We start from the raw sequence: 11,287 nt of genomic DNA, 5'->3' as shown, positions 1-11,287 counted from the left end.
GAGTAAGTCAGAGCCATAGCTGGCATCAGAGAACAGGCATCTTGAAAACAGGTCCTGGGCCTTCCTGCTCTACAAATGAATTGCAAAAATACTCTATTTTTATAGAGATATAAAAGGCATATTTCCTTTTTAAAAAATCACTAGTAATTTCCCCCGTTCCGCAGGAAGAAGAGATATTGTCAGATAGGCATATGGTCTTAGGTGCTATCCAAGGAAAGTTTTGCCAAATTACTATATATTCTGGGTGCAAATAGATCTCCTGTCATTCATATTATGTCTTTTTTTTAACTACTTTATTGAGGCAGAAGTGACATACAAGAGAACGCACATGTATAAAGTGTACAATTTGATAAGCTTTGACACACACACACTCCTGTTAAAATATACACCAAGACACTGAACATATACATCCGTAACAACCAAAAGTTTCATTATGTGCCTTTATAATGTAGCCTACCCTGCCCTCATCCCCAAGAAATCCCAAGCATATCCATTTTCTGTTCTTAGAGTTTGCTCTTTCTAGAGTTCTACAAAAATTAAATCAAAGTCTGTACTCTTTCATGGTGGGGGAGGGGCGGTTTGGCTTCTTTCACTCAATATAGTTATTTTGAGACTCATCTATGCTGTTATGCATATCAGTAAAAATCCCTAAAGTCACTCTTTGCTCTAACTTGCTATGATTTCAAGGTGGGGAATACCACATTTATCTTAAAATATTACATCATGTACTCAGATTTATCATATTACCTTAATTCTCATTTTCTTAGACCATCAATCAGATCTCTTCAATTGTATTATCCTTTGAGATACACATTTCTAGATTCAGTCATATCTCCTGGAAAAGACAGCTTTAAAAAAGTAGTCCTAAGAATTTAGACAGGTAAAATCATTTTATGGTTTGGGCAAATCCATATGTCTTCTAATGTTCTGTCAATGCTGGTCTTAGTTGATTGTATTACACAACATTAAGTGGGACCTTTGCAACCTTCCTGTCTTCTACTTAATCTCAGTATTTGTCCATTTTCTCTGTAACATAACCCTATTTTCCTTCTTCATTTTATCCATCCATCCAGCAGTAAAATTTCCCCCAATGCTCCAAATAAGTTCACTCAAGTGGAACTTTCTCATTGTCACTAGTCATGATTTGTATCTTCATTTGCTTGCATTATTTTCCACAAATTAGTCCTTTGGCTCTACCATCATACTGTCATTCATCCCTGGGACTCTCTTCTACTTGTTTTTGTCTTTCAGGAAAGAAAAATGATGCTTCTAGTAAAATAGATTCCTTTTTATCTGGAATGCCCTTTCCTATCAATCTCATTTTTACCTACCATTTTTTTTTTCTAGTTTCACTTTGAATTCTTTCCCCAGTCTTCCCAAAGCCATCCATCTCAAATCCATATGTTTTCCCTGTGCTTCCGTAGCACTTCATTTGCACCACTATCATGCATTTAGTGTCATTAACTTTGGGGTAGGCATGAGTATACATAAGATATATTTCTGCTGTCTGTGAACTCTCAGATGACAGCTTTGGATCCTTGAAAATGCCCTGCACCCATGGGATAAATATTATCTCAATAGCTTTTGTGTCATTTTCCCTTCTCTGAAAAGGTGCAAACGGTTCTGCAGTTATCTTGTTGATCAGTAGGTCTGTTTCTGGATCAATTTCTTTATTCTCCATCCTAACCCCTTCATCCTTTAAAGTGGCAGATGATTAATATGTGGAGGGGGGAGAGGGGGTGACAAAGGAGTAAGAAGTGTCTGGCTCTCTCTAGGATTAAAGACAGGAGAAGAGGTTGTCAGATTTGATAAAGAGAGAGTCATTTCTAGCAGTTTTTCCTATTCTGTACCATCAAATTAAATGAGTAACGATAACGTTTCTTCTGCTCACTAATATACTACTTTAAATCATCACTCGTTAATGGGGCGCCTGGGTGGTTCAGTCAGTTAAGCATCCAACTCTTGACTTCGGCTCAGGTCATGATCCCACTGGTTCATGGAATCGAGCCCCATGTCAGGCTCTGTACTGAGCATGGAGCCTGCTTGGGATTCTCTCTCTTCCTCTGTCCCTCTCCCCCCACTTGTTCCCTCTCTTTCTCAAAATAAATATATAAACATTAAAAACAAATAAAAATAAATAAGCATCATTCATTACTGACACACCATTTTATTAACCCATCTCTATCCACTTGTCCAACCCTTAGGGCTACCTTTCAAAAGATCGAGTGAATTTCCTCCCAAGGCTAGTAAATAAAAATTTGAAGTTTACTGTATACAATAATTAAAAATGCATTCTATGGCTTGGGGTTTATCCACCTAACTGTCTTGTATCCACATTTTTAAAAAAAAAGAGAACCGCTTGGGTAAGTCACTTCACCTTTTGGGATTTCAATTTTTTCACCTGAAAAATGAAGTGATTTGAAGTGAATGATCTCTGAAGTTCTTTATCTCCAAGTCTGCATCAATCTGTGACTCTATAATGTGTGCCTTGCAGGAATTCTATAAGAATAAATGTTTGTGAAATAATTTAAGACTCAAGGATGAAAGGTTTTATGATAGTGCCAGAACTCTTTTTATTAAATGAAGCAAGCCACAGAAGTCTGTTGCACCTGGGGATAGCTGCTTTCAGTGTCCCCAGCACTGCCTGGGCCCAACACATCTCAGAAAGGGGAAAAGAGAGCATGAATCCCACTAACAGAGCCAGAAATCATGGTGAGTGGATAGTACGTATAGTCCCAAAATTCAAACAAGGAAGCGGAAACCAGGCACACAAACACCAGTGCTTACAGAAAAGAGTCCATGAAAGGATCTCGCCTTGGTGGCCCCATTAAAGCCCATTCACATGCCAGGAAAGAGGATTGGTGCCATCTCTTGGCACCTGCCTGCACAGTGTATCTGCACTGACTTCCCCTTCACACTGAACCTTTCCTTGCCTGACTCCTTATCCAAGCAAACCTATTTGATGACCTCATTTTAGTCATCTAAGTAACTGAAGTGATTACTGAACCATTGAGTTAGAATTCAAGACAACTTTAAATTATTCATTTTTTTTCATATTTCTCAGACCAATATAGTAAGCCTCAGAGCAGCCTGTGGACTCTCAAAAATCACAAATTATGCATAGTTATACCAGGGCTGAGTAGTAGACTTGTGACTCATAACCAATGATGCTTTCATCACAGCTTATTATCTTATAAATTAATTCTAGTCTCCATGCTAACTGATGGAGAAGTAATGAATTCCCTGGCTGCACATTGACAAAGGCTTCAATGCTTTACTCCAAAAGATTAAAAGAAGTGGATAATCTAGCACTTGGCAAGGTCAATGGTACAGATATTGTACACCAATATGGAAGAGCTGGTATGAGCTCCACACCATCTACAGAAGAGAGAAGAACCATTGTCACTAGACTTAGCCCATCAGTGGATTACTACTTTAATTCCCCTCTAGGTCATTTTCCATATATGTGGAATGGCAAGATTAGAATTAAAATCATCAAACTCAGAGAGAGTCAATTTTGTTCACTGTAGATAGAACATCAGGAATTTTAGGACAGGAGACATGTATGGGATATATTGGAGTTAGCTGTCTGGTGAGATATTATTTGGGTCTTTATTTAGTGTGTGAACTGGTAACACAGTGATGTTAAAATATAATTTCTGGGGTGCCTGGATGGCTCAGTCCGTTGGGCGGCTGACTTTGGCTCAGGTCATGATCTCACTGCTTGTGAGTTCTGGCTGCACATCAGGCTCTGTGCTGACAGCTCAGAGCCTGCAACCTGCTTCAGATTCTGTGTCTCCCTCTCTCTGCTGCCCACCCCCACTCTCTCCCTCTCTCTCAAAAATAAATAAACATTAAAACAATTTTTTTAAAGAAAATATAAATTCTGCTTCGGTAGGCTGCAGTGTGGGCCTCAGGTAACGCTGATGCTGCGAGTCTAAGGATCTCATGTAATGATGTTCCACAATACCCCTCATGCATCAGAATCACCTGCAGAGCTTGGTTAAACACAGATTCCGGTGCCCCGCCCCAGAATCGCTGCAGAGATTCGGATTCAGTCCATCTGGATTGGAGCCTGAGAATTTGCACATCTAACAATCTCCCAGGTAATGCTTAGCTGACTGATTGAGGTCCATACTTTGAGCACCACTGCTCTATACCCTGAAGCATGTCTCGTATAGTTTCGTTTTTATTATGGACATCACCAGATGTTGAATAATGCAAAAAATAATAATGCTTTTGTTTTAGGTGAAGGATAGTAAAAGCTCCCAAAATTCTAAAAGATTAAATCAAATAACTACAATGTGCTAAAATATAAAGATTCTGTTTATCCACATTTTCTCTCATCTCAGTTGTCCTAAATGATAATTTTGCCCAGATTTATCTTGCTGTTGGATACAGTCAACCCAAAAGGAGATGGCCAACTTTCCTAATACAGGCACTATCAGAAATTGCTTACTGCACAATTTTCAAGAAAATTTTAATAGAAAAAGTAGTTATGCTGGACATTTGTTTATATAATGAGTGTGCAACTGAAAATTTGATGTGAATTAAAGCTGTGGAAAATTGACTGTATTTAAATACTATGGGAGAATGCTTTTTTAAAGGATGGCTGAACACACTATTATGACCACTTCTGTCAAGAATAAGGCAATCAAAGGCAAGGCTGAAGCGGGACAGTTGAAGAATATTACAGAGGAGTTCTTTTAACAGTTCAAACATTTACAGATTCCAGTTAGGTACCAATGCCCATTCTGTGTTATGATTTATTGCCTGCATTATTGAGTGGCCAGCCCCATGCGCAGACAGATGATGAGAGATAGGGATTCTGCAGCCCCTGGCAACCTGATTTTCTCATGAAATAGTTATTTTTTCCCTTTCTGAGATTTTTTTCTTTTTTTGCATCCTAGTGCAGAAAAATCATAGGCTTTCACATCAGGCAAATCTCAGGTCAAATCCTCACATAGTTAATTCTTACAGGATGACCTCTCTGAGCCTGCTGCAAAATGGCACTAAAAATACTTGCTTGGCAGAATTGCTATGATGATTAAAGACAATGTAAGTTAAGTAGCCTTTGAAGACAGCAGCTATTTTCTATGAAGGAACAATATTTTCATAAGCTTCCCTGGGAATGACTTTCCCTCCAATCAAATATTCGATGATCATGCAAAGATGACTCTTGTTAATTTATAAATATCGATACAAAAGACAGCAATGGGTATTAACTATAAGATTTATGTATATTTCTGAATGCATACTTACTTAATATCATTCATAAGTAAGTTTGCAATTTCTAACTTTTTACCTATTTTAACTTTAAACAGACAATAATTTAAAAAACAGATAATTATTTTTTATAATAACAGTAAAGGTTCTGGATATTTATTAACTAAGTCAAAGTTTAATATGCTACAAGGTATTAAATAGACTAAAATTTGTGAAATAACTCGGAGAAACTATAGAAAAATAGTGATGAAACATTAAAGGATATATAAAATTGACTCTTCAACCTAAACAACTTCTGTATCAAAGAAGGCAGATGGACAATATTAAAAAAAGAGAACAGATAAAAATGAAAAGAGAAGTGAAGTAATCTTGTGGTAGTGCAGGATGTGAACAAGTAATAAGCTATAATCAACATGGGAGGCATAAGATGGGATACATATGAGACAAAAAATTGTAATTTATACATTGGGAATAAGAATTACTAATGCAATTGATAAATGCATTGAATGCTGTCACGATGAAAAGATTTTTCTCAACCTGCTGACTTACAGATATCTACTCTATTTGCAGATGAAGGAAATTCAAATTTGAGAACAAAAAAATTACAAAATTTCACACAAAAGCACAATTCAACAAGGGGGTTATGACAATGAGTGCCAAAATTAAACCAATAATCTGTATGTTCATTCTCACTGAATTCCAATCATATCTTACACAAATACTATTATTAGTTGTCTTTACAATGATTAAATACATTAAAATGTGTTGACATTTTATTACAAATCATTAGACTCTGTTAAAACAATAAGTTCTACCTGGGTATAGATAGTAGTGATTCTTCCTTGTTTTTTGGAGACCAACTGATCCACCACTTAATTAGTAAAAATAACTTCCCAGAGTTTCAGAGTCTAATATTATGGACAGCATTAAACAAATAATATTTAGAGCATCCTTAAAACCATGTCTGTCCCAGAATAAGTACATTGTGAATTGTTCTGCTTTCATTATCATTTAGTTAATATTAGTCTTCTGGAAATTTCCACCTTATCTGGCCTTGCTACTATTGATCTCATCCCATTACAGCATCAGTACAGCTCTGTCTTCAACATGGGCAAACTTGCATCGGAGTGATAGCTGCCCATGTTTTTTTAAAGCCAGATATTTGGGTAAAGCCTATGTATTTGGAGTAAAGACAGGTACTTTTGACTTTGTGAAATACATACATTTCCACTACACTAATACCATAGAGTGTTTAGTATCTCAAACACTTACTGATGTTCTTACAGGATATGTTGGACTTCACTGGATTTTTGATTACAGCTTTGAAATAATAAGTCATCTTCAACAACTCATATTCACATTTATACAATCATCCAGACTTATGAGCATTCATTACATGCATCGATTCTGTTTGATCCATTGCATGGTCATCTTTAATGCAATTGAATGATAGTCATTAAACAGAGGCCAAAAAGTCAATTGCTTTTATGAAGAAAGGAAGCATTGTAAACTATAAATCACTTACCCATTATGGAACTTGGGGTTTTCATAAAATAGATTTTCTTAAATCAAATCGACATATTTGTTGAGCAGCTAAACTATGCTAAATGAGGCAAATCAATCAATATTGACTGGAGAGACCCAACCTTCCAACTGGGGGACATGGAAATGTTATCGATGGAGACCTTCGAAAAATATAAAAAATATTGTTTCATGTTTTATCAGATCAACCAAACACTGAATTCTTCCCTGTGAAATTTCTTATGAGATGACAAGGCATTCAGAATCCTGAGTTTTCTCTTGATAGTCTTGTAACCTAATATGCCCACTCAAAAAATTATTCTGATTTTGAAACACACATAATTATTGTACTCTCAATTTATTGCAGCCCACTGGGTTACATATTGTAAAATAGCATTTATATTTTAACCAAGGAGTTGCATCATTATGTTCTGTATATTATATACTTTATCTGAGATTTAACTTCATAAGAGGCTACCATATAACAGTTCCATTGACAGTAGAAATACATACACATTATAACTGACAGTTGTCTTAGATGCTTAACTCATTAATAATTGAGCTGAAGGAAATGATAGGTCACACAACAGCAGGCTAATTCTTTTTAGATAGTTGTGACTTTTTCATTTCCCTTATCCCCTTTCTCTTTAGAATCATTATATGGGCTTTGAAGCAAGGTAGATCTGGATTTGAATCCAGGCTCTGCCATCTAGTGGCTATGAGACCTTAAGTAAATAATGTATCTTCTTGGAGCCTCAGTTTACTCTAGAAATGTATAACAATGAAAACTGCCCACCCAGGACTTCTGTGAGGGTTAAGTAAAACAGTATATTCAAAGGTCCTGGCTCTTAGTAGGGGTCCCGGTAAATGTTACTTATTATGATTAACATCATTCACAAGCACAGTGTTACATCACTACATGAGGGCAGGTGTAGAGGGGAACAGGGAGGGCCGTAGAAGCCGGTGAGTAAGTGACAGAAGTAGAATTGACAGCAATTGCCATGTGTCCCATTCCAATGATTTAAATACTAGGCTGTTCATTTGTAAGGAGACTTGCCCTGAGAAAAAAGTGAACATGGCTTTTCCTTTCTCCTCTAAAGTCCCCTTTCTTCCCTGCTATTTCCTACTGATGTAAACCACGAAAAGAAAGAGATGGTGAATATTTAGTGGTTTCAGTTTATTTGAAAATTTTGATCTTTTTATTAAAAGATATTCTTCTAGTACAGAAGTCTGCAAACTCCAGCCCAAAGGTCCAATCCAGACTTCTATCTGTTGTTATATAGATTATGAGCTAAGAATGAGTTATTCCTTTTTCGACTGTAGAAGTAAAATCAAAAGAAAAGCAGTCATTTATGGTGTGTGAAAATTCTATGAAACTTAAATGTTAGTGACCCTAATTACAGTTATTAGAATATGGGCACACAGTCATTTACACATTGCCTGTGGCTACTGTCATGTGCCAACAGGAGAGTTGAGTAGCTGTGATACAGACCATATGCTGCCTGCTCACTGCTTTGCACAGCTGCTTGGTTCACTATAAATCACAATTATTATTTTACAACATTTCTGGTGTTATGCACATTGCTGTACTATAACATTTGTTTTATTACGATTATATACGATATAAAATAAGAGAAGAAAAAACTAGACTTTGAATAATTCAGTCTTTTTTTTTTTTTAGGGGGGGAGGGGCAGAGAGCAAGAGAGAGAGAGAGAGAAAGAGAATCTGAAGCAGGATCCACACTCAGCACAGAACTGGATGCAGGACTTGATCTCATAACCTTGAGATCATGACCTAAGCCGAAATCAAGAGTCAGACACTTAACTGACTGAGCCACCAGGCGCCCCTGAATAATTAACTCAGTCTTAAGGTACAGTAAAGGGATTATTTTGGTATCAAATTAGATGGCAAAATATTTTTGTATTAAGCAGTAACAATATAACAATACTAATAAATGTTGATATTTCTAGATTATGCACTTATCACATCTCCCATGATGGGAAAGCAATAATCAGAAAAAAGAAAAGTTTAAAATATCTCATTACAACAGAATTTCTTCACAAAAATTAAAAAAAAAATGAGGCTGCAATTAAATATTTGAGCAGCTCATTTATTAGCCAATCAAGAGAACACACTTACCAATGTTGACTTATCATATGAAGAAATGTAGCCAGAGAAAGTAGTTAACATTGTCAACTATTTGCCAAGAACAGCTGCTCAAAGAATTGAAAACATGGGAAGCAAATAGTCAATTAAAAACAAGGTAAATTATCTCAAGTGGTTTTCCTTGGCTCTTGATTAGTCCAAAGATACTGACAATACTAGTTGGTTATTGCTTATTAGTGAAGTCAATGATGAGTTTGAAGTGACTGAAAAATTACCCATGTAAATAATCTGTGTAGAGCAAATACAGATGAGAATATTTTCAAACACAGTGAGTAAACACTCATTTACAACAACCTGAAGTGGAATCTGCTAAGATGTGTTATAACTGATGGTGGCAAAAATATGCACGGGGTTATTTCCACAACACTGATGTTGTTTGAATATCAAAATGCTTTAGAAGACCTGTGCTGTCATAAGTTAAAACAATAACCTAGATCTTTTTATGCAAATTGGTGGTGGGCTAAACCACAGTTCTGAGCTAAAAGTAAGCTTAAAACAGCATTTTTCTTACCTTCATGAATGTGCAAAGGAAATGCACATATTTTATAATCCATTGAATGGTGCAAATGAGGGTCTTCTATAGAACCTTCAATCAGACATGATTTCTCTGCAATGTAATGATGTAAAGCAAATATCAAGACGAGAATCTAACAGAATCAATCAATTCCTTCTAAGAGATTAACTATATGCGCTAAAATAACGTGGTTGTGGATGGTCATCAGTATCAGTTCCTCTCTTTGGGAAAAGGCATTTCATAGAGGAAATATACACAAAATCTCATTACAGATCAACATTAACAGGTGGACATGTGCAATCAGTTTTGATGATTGAGAACACTAAATCTGAAACCCCAAATGACCACAACTTAGTGACTTAAAATAATACTCACTTATTGTCTCACAGCTTTATAAGCTACAGCTTTATAAGTCAGATTTGCAGCTGCAAATCTCACAGGCCAAAATCAAGGTGTCAGCAAAGCTATGTTCCTTTCTGGAAACTCTGGGAGTGATTCCACTTCTAAGCTCATTTAGATTGTTGGTCAATCGCAGTTTGTATGGGTGTGGAACTGGAGCCCTCATTTCCTTTATGACTATCAGCCAGGGGCCAGTCTGGAGCTCCGCATACTCTCCACATTCTTTCTCATGCTTCCCATGTGGCCCCTCCACAGGAGCCACCAACCGAGGTCGGCTCCCTCTCACACTTCCAATCTCTACTTCTCCTTCCCTGCATCTCTCTGACTTTAGCCTAAAGCATTCTCTCTGCTTTTAAGAGCTCATGTAAGGGGTGTCTGGGTGGCTCAGTCAGTTGAGCATTGGACTCTTAGCATTGGACTCTTGACTTAGCTCAGGTCATGATCTCAGGATCTCATGGTTCGTGAGTTTGAACCCTGTGCTGGGCTCCACACTGACCATATGGAACCTTCTTGGGATTCTCTCTGTCTCTGCTTTCTGCCTCTCTCTCTCTCTCTCCTTTCTCAAAAATAAGTAAATAAACTTAAAAAACAAAAGAGCTCATTTAATTAGAATAGGCCCACCTGGATAAACTAAGCCATTATCCCTATATTAACACCCATAAGCTCAATTATATCTGCAACTTCCCTTTTGCTATACAGCATAGTTAAAGGACACAAGGGTTAGGGTGTGGACATATTTGTAGGGTCATTCTTTATTTTTCCTACCATATCCAATTGAGCAAAATGTTATTACCCAAAAAAAAATTCATTCTTTTCATTAGTTGCTTCATGTTATATAAATTATATATTATTATTAGCATTAATTTTGAATTCTGTTAATTAAAAATGTATGGAAATGTATATTCCTCTCTTGTTATACAAAAACCTGACTAATATTCTCAATTTTGCCTTTTGGCGCATAAGCCTAAAATATTTACTTTCTGGCCCATTACAGAAAAATTTGCTGATTTATGTTATGGAGGAAAAATAGGTTGGTGCAGACTTTCTGGACAGAAGTTTAACAAAATGTTTCAGAAACTAAAATGAAAAAGAACAAACAAAACAAATTAAAAGAAAAACCGTGCCAGGAATTATATTACCAGAAACTTTTTCGAGGAAACAGTGTACGTGTGCACTCAAATTTAGCAATAGTTTTTGCTTATTCAGCATCATTTACAAAGGCAGAAATTTGTAGTCAGGCCAAGTATGTACCAATGGGGGATGGTTAAATGAATTGAGCAAATCCATTTAGCACTAAAATTATATTATAATTAATGTAAATGGTAGCTATTTTTATTGCCATTGATTATATACATTTTAATATTTTTAATAACATTTTATTTTAAAGAGATAACTATAATTAAAAGTTGTTTTATGAAACAAATTGACTTAATTTTGTGGGACCACTAAAGAAGCAATAA

This window comes from Herpailurus yagouaroundi, unplaced genomic scaffold, assembly GCF_014898765.1.
Source record: "Herpailurus yagouaroundi ecotype Mexico unplaced genomic scaffold, PumYag 139, whole genome shotgun sequence".
Classification (NCBI taxonomy): Eukaryota; Metazoa; Chordata; class Mammalia; order Carnivora; family Felidae; genus Herpailurus; species Herpailurus yagouaroundi.
The sequence above is the reverse complement of the archived record's forward strand: the minus strand, read 5'-3'. Positions refer to the sequence as shown.